General features: G+C 42.1%; 1 long non-coding RNA gene across 1 annotated transcript in view; it reads right to left on the bottom strand.

The window, feature by feature from the left end:
• Positions 1-354: 354 nt before the first annotated feature.
• The window catches only part of LOC131474275 (uncharacterized), a 44243-nt gene continuing 33780 nt past the window's right edge, over positions 355-10817 (bottom strand). Inside the window, exon 3 of the long non-coding RNA XR_009242279.1 lies at positions 355-1174. This is a non-coding gene — a long non-coding RNA (uncharacterized LOC131474275). The remainder of the gene's footprint in view (positions 1175-10817) is intronic.

Below are 10817 nucleotides of genomic sequence, written 5' to 3'. Positions count from 1 at the left end.
CAGTGTGTACTTCGAGTGTTTTACTGCCAGATGCTGTTCACAATCAACTGAATTATAGATATTGGCCCAGTTCTTTATGGTTTTGAGCTTCAAGCATTTTAGTAATGAGTATCAAATCAAGGTCAGATTATCAGAAAGTTGATACTGAAGCAGCACCAGTATCTGCTATCCTTGCTGTATTACAACCTGATAAACAAACTTACTACACACAGTGAAATACTTTTCATCATGTCACCTGATGCCCTGCTCTCAGTTTATGAATTTGTACAGACAGGAGAGGTTTTTTAAAGACCAGACTTTACGAGTGGCACAAACCATCATCATGGGATGGGGGGGGGGCGGGGGTCACACACACCTAAATTTAAGCCATTCCCAGAGGCCAGGCCAAACAAAGCCTCAGGAAAAGACCCAGCTCTTGTGTGGTGAGCCGACACAGTGCTGCTAGTCTGAAAAACAACAGGAAACACATGTGGACTGCTTGATACAGAGAGAGACAGCAGGCCTGCAGAGCAGTCAGGAACCAGAATCCCAGGACTGGGACCTGAGTCACCCGACCTGACCCAGCCAGTTCCCACCGACACTTCCTCACCCGCTTCAACAGGGCAAAGGTCGGGGGCAGTAGGACGGGCAGGGTTGATATCAGTGCTGAGCTCAGCTACAGGAAACAGCCTGGACTCAGAGAGAGGGATGGAAGAAGTGAGAGGAAAGGATGATGGATGTTTTTTTGTTCTATCTATGTCATGTCTTCTCTGTGGCGTTGTCATGCTTACATAACAGATAAACATTGTCTCACTGCTTAATGCTCTTGGACAGCTATTACCGCGTTATAGATCAAAATGGTGCAGCAATACATCTTGATATTTATATACAAGGATAACAGTTAGACCAACCAGCTGGGACGAGCTGCAATATGAGACCCAACACCTGGGTCTCATATTGAGGGGGACGACAGTGATTCATGTTTGTTTTGGGAACGGTACCTTGTTTTCGCTGAGGATCACCAAAAGACTTGGACAGAGGCTGAAATGGGGTGTCAACTGGGACGAATGTGAAGCCTCATCTGCCCTCAAGCTCGCTCAGAAGAGACAGATCACCAGCATGCTGCCGTCACTCCTCCCCCTCCACATCATCATCATCCTCCCCACTGTCGTCTTCGTCTTTCATCTCAGCAAGTCTGATAGAAAGCAGGGCAGAGTTTAGTCAGAGTTTGGGAAATGTTAATCTCCTTTTCCAGTCTACTCCAGCCAGTCATCGCCCAGCCCTTGTTAGTGTTTAGCCTGAACCAGTGAGCGGAGTGGGCCAAGTACTTAGTGGGTTGGAAGTGATATCGGTTTCTAAATCTGACAAACTTGCATTAAGCGAGCTGTGCATGCAACATATGTCACTCATTACTTTTCTTCACATTAGCAAGCCCTCTTGTTTCTTTAACTTGTATCTCAGAAATTGTTCATCCATGTTTTGGTTTCAATATGTTGTTCAGTACTTGCTTAATTGCACAGAACACAAAACACAGCTCTGGCTGATTAGAATGGGAGTTGCTTTTCTGGTATTTGGTGAAATATGAAATGTTAACCTGATGTTGGCACATCATGAAGGTTTTCACAATTTATCTTGGCAGGAACATGATTAGTATTCAGTATTTATCAAGACATTTCACTCTCAGCCTGCTGGGTTCCAGTAGAGTAGATATTGAGTGACTATATTCAATGACTATTTCATCTGGACCACAACGGCGCACCAATCTGTTTTACTGATTATCAGTTCAGCTTAACCAGGGATGCTGGTTACGCTGGACGATGAATAATGAACTATTTTGTCACACTTACAGTCAAAAATATGCATTGATGTGTTTGAACTGTTATTGTTAAATTGTAGTTGTATTGCTAAAGTTGAGCCTCATTTGCTCGTTGTGCATGAAACACAAGCCCGATTACATTTGCGCTCTGGCCTACACTCTATGTCATTAATTAAAAGTGTCATGACAGCTTTTAATTCATCTGGCTTTTATCCGGATACACGTCAACTTCAAATGAGTTGTGACATTTTCACCAGTACCAAAAATTAACTTGAGTATCTTACCAGAAAATGACTTTGGTAGAAGTTGAAGTCACAAGTAAAAGTCTTAAAGTATATGACATTTACTGTACTTACATATGAAAAGTAATTTTCTGATATAAAAATATACTTAAGTTTAAGAAGTAAGAGTGAGGAGTGAGGACTGAGCCATGGTAGTTCAGTGGTAGGGTGAGTTGTCTTTCAACTGAAAGCTTGTGGGTTCAATTCCTGGCTCTGGTAGACTAGAAAATCTCTATACTATTACAAACTCTTCTTCTGATTTTACTTGGTCATAACAAGTAACAAAGATAGTTAGAGGAAATGTAGTGGAGTAAAAGTAAGAGTTGCTAGAAATATAAATAACAAAGTAAAGTACAGATTTGTGAATTTGTAACAAAGTATTTTGTACTTCACAACACTGATATTGACACACCCCTGTCATGTAGTGACTTAGTATGCTTAGATAGTTACGCTGTATTCCATTCTCTGTTTTACTGATGTTATGTTACCACTGCAACTGTCGAGCTTGTCCACAGGACCATATATGTTTCATCTCATCTGAAAAACAAACAGTATTTCTCTCCACACTGTGCTGTTTGCACACGTTCCTCTGTGAAGTCTTGTGTTGTACGTGTTGACAGAATCATGCATCAAAGCCTCGTGTCGAAACTCATACCAAAGTTGCGCAGGCAGAACGTCTCATGCGCAAAAACCTCTGTTTCTCAGAGTTCACCGGGATTGTTTCTATATGGTGTGAGTCTGCATACTGTCCAGAGTCAACATCAGGCTCGTGATGGAGGACGTTTGAGTGGCGGGTGTGAGCCCGACATGCTGGTACGGAAGAGCAAGAAGACTTTTTCCCGTAACACACAGAAGATCCAATGCACATCATAATAACACATGTACCTACAAGATGTTCATAGCCACCAGCTAATCACCATGGGGGAAACTTGATACTTTGAGTACTGTACATTAAAAAAAAACACAAAAACACTTATATGTCTGTTTAAACCATGGGATTGACGCTTGAGGATTAAATGAGTTTAGATTCATTTTCCCCTTTTTCTTTTTTCTGTTCTCATTCAGCACGGAGCTCAGAGGCGAAGCTATTCTGATGGTAATGAAAATAAATACTGGCCTTGGGAATCCGTGTTCATTCCAAGAGCTATTCATCTATGAAGCAACCTCATTCTTATATAAGGGTCCCTATTTGAATTCGGTTCACATCGGTTTATTTAACTTGATTTCCCTAAATAGGGTCCTGATTGGGTTGCGTAAGGCCGCTGCGCTCTTCGTGAAAAACAGGAGGGAGTGATGGGATGAGTCGAGGGAGAGAGGGATCTGACAGAGACGGGGAGGGAGAGTTTGAAGTTCAATTCGCAGCTTTATTTGGCCAAGTATTGAACTGGTTTGGCATGGAACAGTTAACACTAACATTACATAAATACACACGCGAACGCAAGCCGCTGAAAACAAGCAATGTAAGACAAATCATCACTGTCATCATAACTTCGTCGTCATAATCATCCGCAACACTGTGCCTCGTCACTTCCAATAAAAGCCAAAGAAATAAAGGATACTTAGACTTGTTTGTCGTAACATTAACTGTAGTGATAGCAGTAACAGAGAAGATATGAGTGCCTGTGAAGGACTTTGGTTTGGTTTCTGTCTGATACTAAAGCTTGCTGCACTTAAGTGGAAAGAGGATTCCAGCAGACCACAGTAGACGGTTGTGGGAGGGTCATAATATACGTACACATATACACAGTATGTCAGAGTCAGCACTGCACACACACACACTGGTGCTCTTAGTTAGTCGTCTGCCAAGTTTGAAGCCCGTCAAACAAACCACTAGACAGGTGTGTGATTATCAGACAGACAGACAGACGTTCTTTGAATTAGATATAAATGATTAACCTTATTTGTGACGTGTGTTTTCTGCTTATTAAGATGTTTTAAAGCACATTAACAAGTTTCTGTTGCAAAACGTGTGTGTATCAAACATTGATAAAGTAGCAACATGAACATGCAGAAAACAACTAAATGATTTAGCTGCTCAAACAGAATCCACCAGGGTAAAGATCATCATTCATTGTCTGTCACGTTCACAATGAAAAATTGCTCTCAGCCTTCGTCTGTATGTAGCTGCAGCTGAGGGCTGATCGCTGTTCAGTCAGAATTGGTAATAAAATACTCGTCTCACTGTGACTTCTCACAGAACCTGAGCAGCGCATAGCAATTACAGTGCGTCAGTTCAAAAATATTCAAAATACACAGCATCCACCATAATGTTCACTCTACGCATCACGAGAATCATCGTTATGAAAGACAACAGAGACATGAATGCCGGAGATCCTGCCACACCATGATCAAATGAATGTGAATGATCATGAACAACTAAATTATTCATTCATCTTCAACCGCTTTATCCTCCACATGAGGGTCACGGGGTTCGCTGGAACCAATCACAGCGACAAACAAACATTCACTCAATGTCAATTTAACTGTTTGAGGACACTAGCGTACCCTTAGAAAACCCATACACACAGGGGGAGAATGTGCAAACTCCACACAGAAAGGATAGGGTCACGAACCACGGTCTTTTTGCAGTAACAGTGACAGCCACTACTCCGCCATGTGACCCACAAAGATGTCATTAACAAAGACACTTTATGCAACAGCCACATCTGGCCCCTAATCCACGTAATAAATGTCCATAGATTCTACCTGGAAAACAAATTTTCTTCCACTAGACACATATTTCATATGCATACTATGTATGTACAGATTTCAGACTGCGCAACGCTGTTGTTTTAAAGGCGACATAGACCGGAAGCTCCAATTAACGCTGCGTTTGTGTGTGTGTATCTGCGTCATTACCTCGTTTATGAAACCCTAAAGTTTCAGAACAACAGTTCAGCCACTGCTGAGAAAATAGCGTTGTATTGTTTTCCTGGGCTCTGCGAAGCGGATCGGCACTTCCGTAGTTTGATGTCGTCATCAGAAATCCTCACCACTCCTCTCACCACCGTAGCACCTCCCGGTGCGGGCACTAGTCCGGGCACATCCGGTTGCGTACATTCAACCGCAGAAGAAGAAGAACTACTCTCGTTGTAGCTGCTGAGATGCAGAGCATCCACCGTGCCAGAGGGGGAGCTGTGTATCTGTGAGCTGGCCTATCTATTACGTCACTTCCAGGTACCTGGCCAATCACAGGACAGTAGGAAAGCTCTCGTTGGCTGGCCAATCACAACACAGTCCACGTTGTGGGGGTGTGGTTTTGTCTGAAACAGCGTGGCTGACGAGCGTCAGTGAGGAGATATTTTGATTGGCTCGTTTGCAGCTATTAGGAGGATTTTAACCATGAAAACAAGTTAATATATGTAAGTAGACCTCCATAACTAACATATATATGTGATACAAGCATTCTATGTCGCCTTTAACATGTGCTTTATAAATACAGTTGGATTGGACTGGATATAGAACAAGTCAAGATGGAGTAAAACATTATGCTAGAATGTGTATTGAGTAGTTGGATTACAATCCATCTTCAGTGCCTCTTCAATGAGTTAGCAATGAAATCCACACACGTAGTCACAACTTAAATGTAAATGTTAAATGGTACTTTCTTTATTTTACAATTCAAATATTTGATTCATTAGAAATAAAAGCACACCATTGTTTAAATGAACAGTTGTACATTGCTATACTGAGTTACCGTATAACTTGATTAATAAAATACCAAATTCAATAAAGACTTAAAAGGGATACCAATTAATGAATCATCCGTTTAACTTATTACACTGCCCCACTTGCGAATGAGCTTTCCTAATTTTGTGCAAACTTCACATACTCATGTTTCATCAAGTGTTTCAGGATCAAAGATCCCATGAGGCAATAATACTGCCCTCTATTAGCACTTGCATCTACCGAAATAAAACAGTTGGATGCAAGAGATGAATTGGACCCTTCAATGTCAGAAAGGCATGTCCAAGAATTTGGCAATATCTGACTCATAGTACTTCTAATGGTTTTCAGAGCAGGATAACAACCCATTGTCGGCTTTCGCAAGGCCATTTAGATGTCATGGATGTTAACCATTTGGGAATTTCATAATGCGCCTGCACCTGGGTAATATATAATATCTTAAACAAGTTCTCATTGCAAACACTTACAGGAAATGACAAGAAACTGGAGACTTCGCGAAGGCCTTCCCATGACTGCATGTATCACTGACTATTTTTGCAGATCCCTGGCTCCTAAATCTTTTGTGGATGGTACATCCAAAGTAAATCTGGAGCTGCAGCTGAGTGAAACGAAAACCGAAGAGCAAGTCTGATGATTTATTCATGACTCACCTCACACACTGCAGACACAACAACTGTTCAGTCGATGAAAAAGATACACACACACAAGCACCATGGAAGTTCATTCATACCATCAAGTTTCCGAGTGGCCTGACTGCACTCTTAACACACAGGGACAGGTGTGTGTCGCAGGGGTGTGAGAATCCCCGCTCGTGTGACGACAACAGCGAGAGATCACTGACACCACAGGCTTAATGTATAGTTTCAATGGTCAAGGTTTTTTCCCACACATCTCATCTGGTGAATAACCCTCTGTGTGGTGAGGCGGTCCAGCCGATGGCCCATCCGGAATGCCAACGCGATTACCACGGGGATGATGCCGGAGGATTCCTGAGTGGCCGCTGTGACATTTCAGGATTAATCATGACGGCTGATAGAGTGAGCGTCTGTTAATTGCATTATCAATGGATAGCACTGTCTGCTCTTTCCACCCACTCACATTTAAGGAATTCTCTCTTGTACGGCCGCCTTTGTGGCTGCTTCTATTCATCTGCTACAGTGGGAATCTGGCTACTTTGAATTCATGTCTGACAAAAAAAAAAACATTTGAATTGATCACAGATCTACTTTTAACTCTGTCTGTGCCTTCCATTTGCATTTTGAACGGCAGTGAGTTCAGATACAGTTTGAAGCCCTAATCCCTTGGGGATCACTGAAGGTGATGGGCAGTGAGAGCTGTGTGGACTCGGAGAGCCTCCTCTAAGCCTCTGTGATTGAGGGATAAGATACAGGTCTGCCGAGGCGTCTTAGTGGAGTTTGAGGAAACATGTTAAAACTAAGAAGGGAAGAAAAAAAAAAAAAAAACATCTCCTTTTCTCAACATCTGCAGCCACTCACAGTTTCCATGTTCTGGCTTGATGAGCCACAACACATGCTGTGTCTGAGCAAGTAGAAGCACACACACACACACACACACACACACACACACACACACACGCACGCACAACACGTACACAACAAATCAGGGATGATGGAGCTAGTGTGTGTGTGTGTGTGTGTGTGTGTGTGTGTGTGTGTGTGTCCATCAGTGTTTGTGTACACTATAGAGGCAGGGGGAGAGATGTTCTTGGCCAAGGCACAATCAGGAATCAGACATCTTTCTTTGCCAAGGACAAGTTTAACTCTATTCTGCTTATTTTTGGCAGCAGTGACCCGAGTAAATCACAGCGCTGCTTTATTGGCAATCCCCGAGAAGCCGCCACGGGCTGTAGCCCAGCTTCTATCCACTCACTACGTCAACAAGACGCCATGCCGCTTGGAGGGCAGAGGTCGCATGGCTAGAAAAAAAAGCCCAACCCAGAGAGAGGGCACAGAAAGAGCAGTTACAGACAGGAACATGTTAGACAGCTGCCCCCTTTTTGTCTTAGTGATAGATCGAAGAGGAATGTACGGCAATTGTAGACTATGATTTAAGGATACTGACAGAGTGTGGAACTCACAAATTAGTTTCACAAGAATTTCAGAGAGGCTATCACTGCAACTCAGGTGCATCATGCTTGTAGTGTGCAATTTGTTCACATCTTTGCTGATGTTTGGCACCTGGTCAGGGAAGAGGTTTCGAGAAACACCCTCATTTGCTTTCTTGCCTAGATTAAGGTGGGAAGATTGATGCCGCTCTTATCTCTGTTTTATAAATATGAAGCATTTAGCAAGAGTGGAAACCGCTTTTCTTCCGACCATCTCTGTCATTTGTCATCCTAGGAAGTCAGTGGCCCAGGCAAGAAATAGCAAGCTACAAGATACAAGTTCACAGGTTAAAGGAATACTTTACCTATTTGCTTTGTATGACTAGAATAGGGCTAGTATATTTGAAAAATGGTGCCTCCCAACCTCAGTTTCCCCTAGTGATAAAAAGCTAAATGCAAATCAGTGAAGTATTCCTTTTAGCTTCATTGTTTTGTTTTGTTTTATTTTGAAAAATATTTTTATTACATTTTATTCCTCTTAACACAAAACTGCTCAGACACAACAGAGAAAAAAGAAGACAACAGAAAAAGGGCATGTGGGTACAGCAATCAGAAAATATTATGAAAAAGTAACAAGTAAATGAGTCACCTAAATCAATCAAAACATCAATACCAAACATACGCAGTGAACACTTAGAACAAAGTCACCAAGACCAGCTAGGCTGACCTGGGAAAACCACGAAGCAAGGAGGATGAAGCGTCATTGTTAATGTAGTACAGAGAATAAAACATAAATGTTGAACTATTCCTTTAAAGTTGCAGTTTTTATTGTAGTGACAATAAAAAAAGAAGCACGTCTTTAATGATGTATGTTACATGTGCTGTTTGACCCTGTGCTGCTCCAAGCTGCAGTTCACTGTAGAAACAAGGCTCCTGGTTTAAATGATGTGTAACAAGTTTGGTAAAAAGAAAAAACCCAATCTTAGTAAATCTTTCCTTCAGAAAAAGGAAAGATCACTTGCAACGTGTGACTAAAGGGTATGTAAATGTATTATTTTGTTTTACTCAAATGATTTTAACTATGATGCATTATTTAATGATTCTCAATACAAGTTCTGGTTGCATCACGTAACACTGTAAAAGTAAATTTAATGAAGCCTATAAATAATATTTTGTTTACAGATCTGATCTGTCTTTTCATCTTCACATGAAGCATGAACGAAATGAGAGGCAGCTGAATTAGCTGGCACCAAAGAACAATAGCAATATTTCCTTTTCAATTACTATTTCCAGTCTTTTTTGTTTTGTACTGGGTACGTGTGTTTCTTCCTGTTCAGGAAGCACCCCCACCCACCAGATGGAAACTCAACAAATAAGCTTGCTGGTTATTCTAACAAAGAGAATGTGTGTCTACTATTATAAATACAAAGTGAAAATATGTGTTAATCATGGTCCTTTGCCAAAGAAGACAGCAGGTTTGGCCTGCTTAGTTCACAGTCCAAGGTTATAGGGGGTTTGTGGGGTGTTAACGGGGAATATCAGTATTGGTGTTTTCTGGTGCTTAGAGTATCATTACAGAAGGATTAGTCAGCGGATCATCCAGGAGGTTACACTGAAGACAGCTGTGGTATGTAAAGTGGGTGGTGGTCCTGGGAACTAACGGCCACACTCACAGACACAGCACTACCCTCACAAGAACGTCTGCTACAGTGTGAGAAAGTCTAATCCTGCTGCCAGTTCAAAAACACTGTTGTGTCTGGGACTGAGACGTTTGGTGGACAGGCGGAGGAGGAGGCCATGTTGCCACCCTCAGTGGTGGAGTCCAGTGTTATTCTCGCAAAACTGTAACCAAACCTGGTCTCCGGGGAGCGCCGGGCAACCGCCACTTCAGTGTGTGTCACTGTGTGGTATGTGTGTTAGTGTGACGAGGAACGTGAGAAAGTGCAGTGAAACCCCAGAGGTTCAGGCTCCCAGACCCGAGGGGTAAAACTCACAGAGCAAACCAGACTTCACGACACCGCGTAAAACTCCAGTAGAGAAGTTACACTGAGCAGAGCAGGGAACATGGAGGACACATACTGTTACACATCGCTGGTTCTGTTGGGAGTTTTTATTTCCATGGTTGTGCATGAGATGTTCAATTATGTAAATGTCTAAACTATTTGTCAAAAGTAAGTGACACATTCCACCTGTAAAAGAGCTAGGTATTATGATTTAACCATATATATATCACCAATAACACTGTTTATTTTCAAACAACCTGAAAGATAAAGTTTAATTGAGGTGTGGTAGACAGTGGTACAGCGGCTAACATTGTTGCCTCACAGCAAAAAGGTCACCAGTTTGAATGCAGGTTCGACCGACGGCCTTTCCGTGTAGAGTTTGCATGTTCTCTCAGTGTGTGCGTGTGTGTGTGGGTTATTTCCGTGTAATCCAGTTTCCTCCCACAGTACAAAAACGTGCAGATTTGGGATTAGGTTAATCGGACACTCTAAACTGACAGTAGGTGTGAACGTGGGAGTGAACATAAGACGAATTAATATAATGCCGTATTGAGGTTGGTGTAGTAAAATTATAAATTAAGTCGCTAATAATATGCCCAATGGCCTTGGCAGTAATTCAGTATTTGAATAGGACTGTAAAAACTATCACGTTGACATTTATTCTGTAGAATTGTGTGCTTGTATTTCGGTTTTGAAGGATCAAAGAAAGACTGCATCACTTTTACAATGGTGTTTTGTTGTAGATCTGGTTGTATTTGACTCCATAGGTGTGGAACAATCAACCTCAAAAGTCATGATCGACCTGCAGGTCTTGAAACGATCACTCATCCATGCGCACATGTGAGCTCATAAGTCTAATACACATCAGTTTGAGAGGAAGGATGAATAACAGGCCTGTGTTTGACGTCACCGCGTCGCTGTTGAAGAGAGCAAAATAGGCCTCCATTCATAATCTCTAATCAAACCGCGTCGCTTAGCAACGGCAA

Source organism: Solea solea, chromosome 15, assembly GCF_958295425.1.
Source record: "Solea solea chromosome 15, fSolSol10.1, whole genome shotgun sequence".
In the NCBI taxonomy this organism is placed as follows: Eukaryota; Metazoa; Chordata; class Actinopteri; order Pleuronectiformes; family Soleidae; genus Solea; species Solea solea.
The sequence above is the reverse complement of the archived record's forward strand: the minus strand, read 5'-3'. Positions and strand labels throughout refer to the sequence as shown.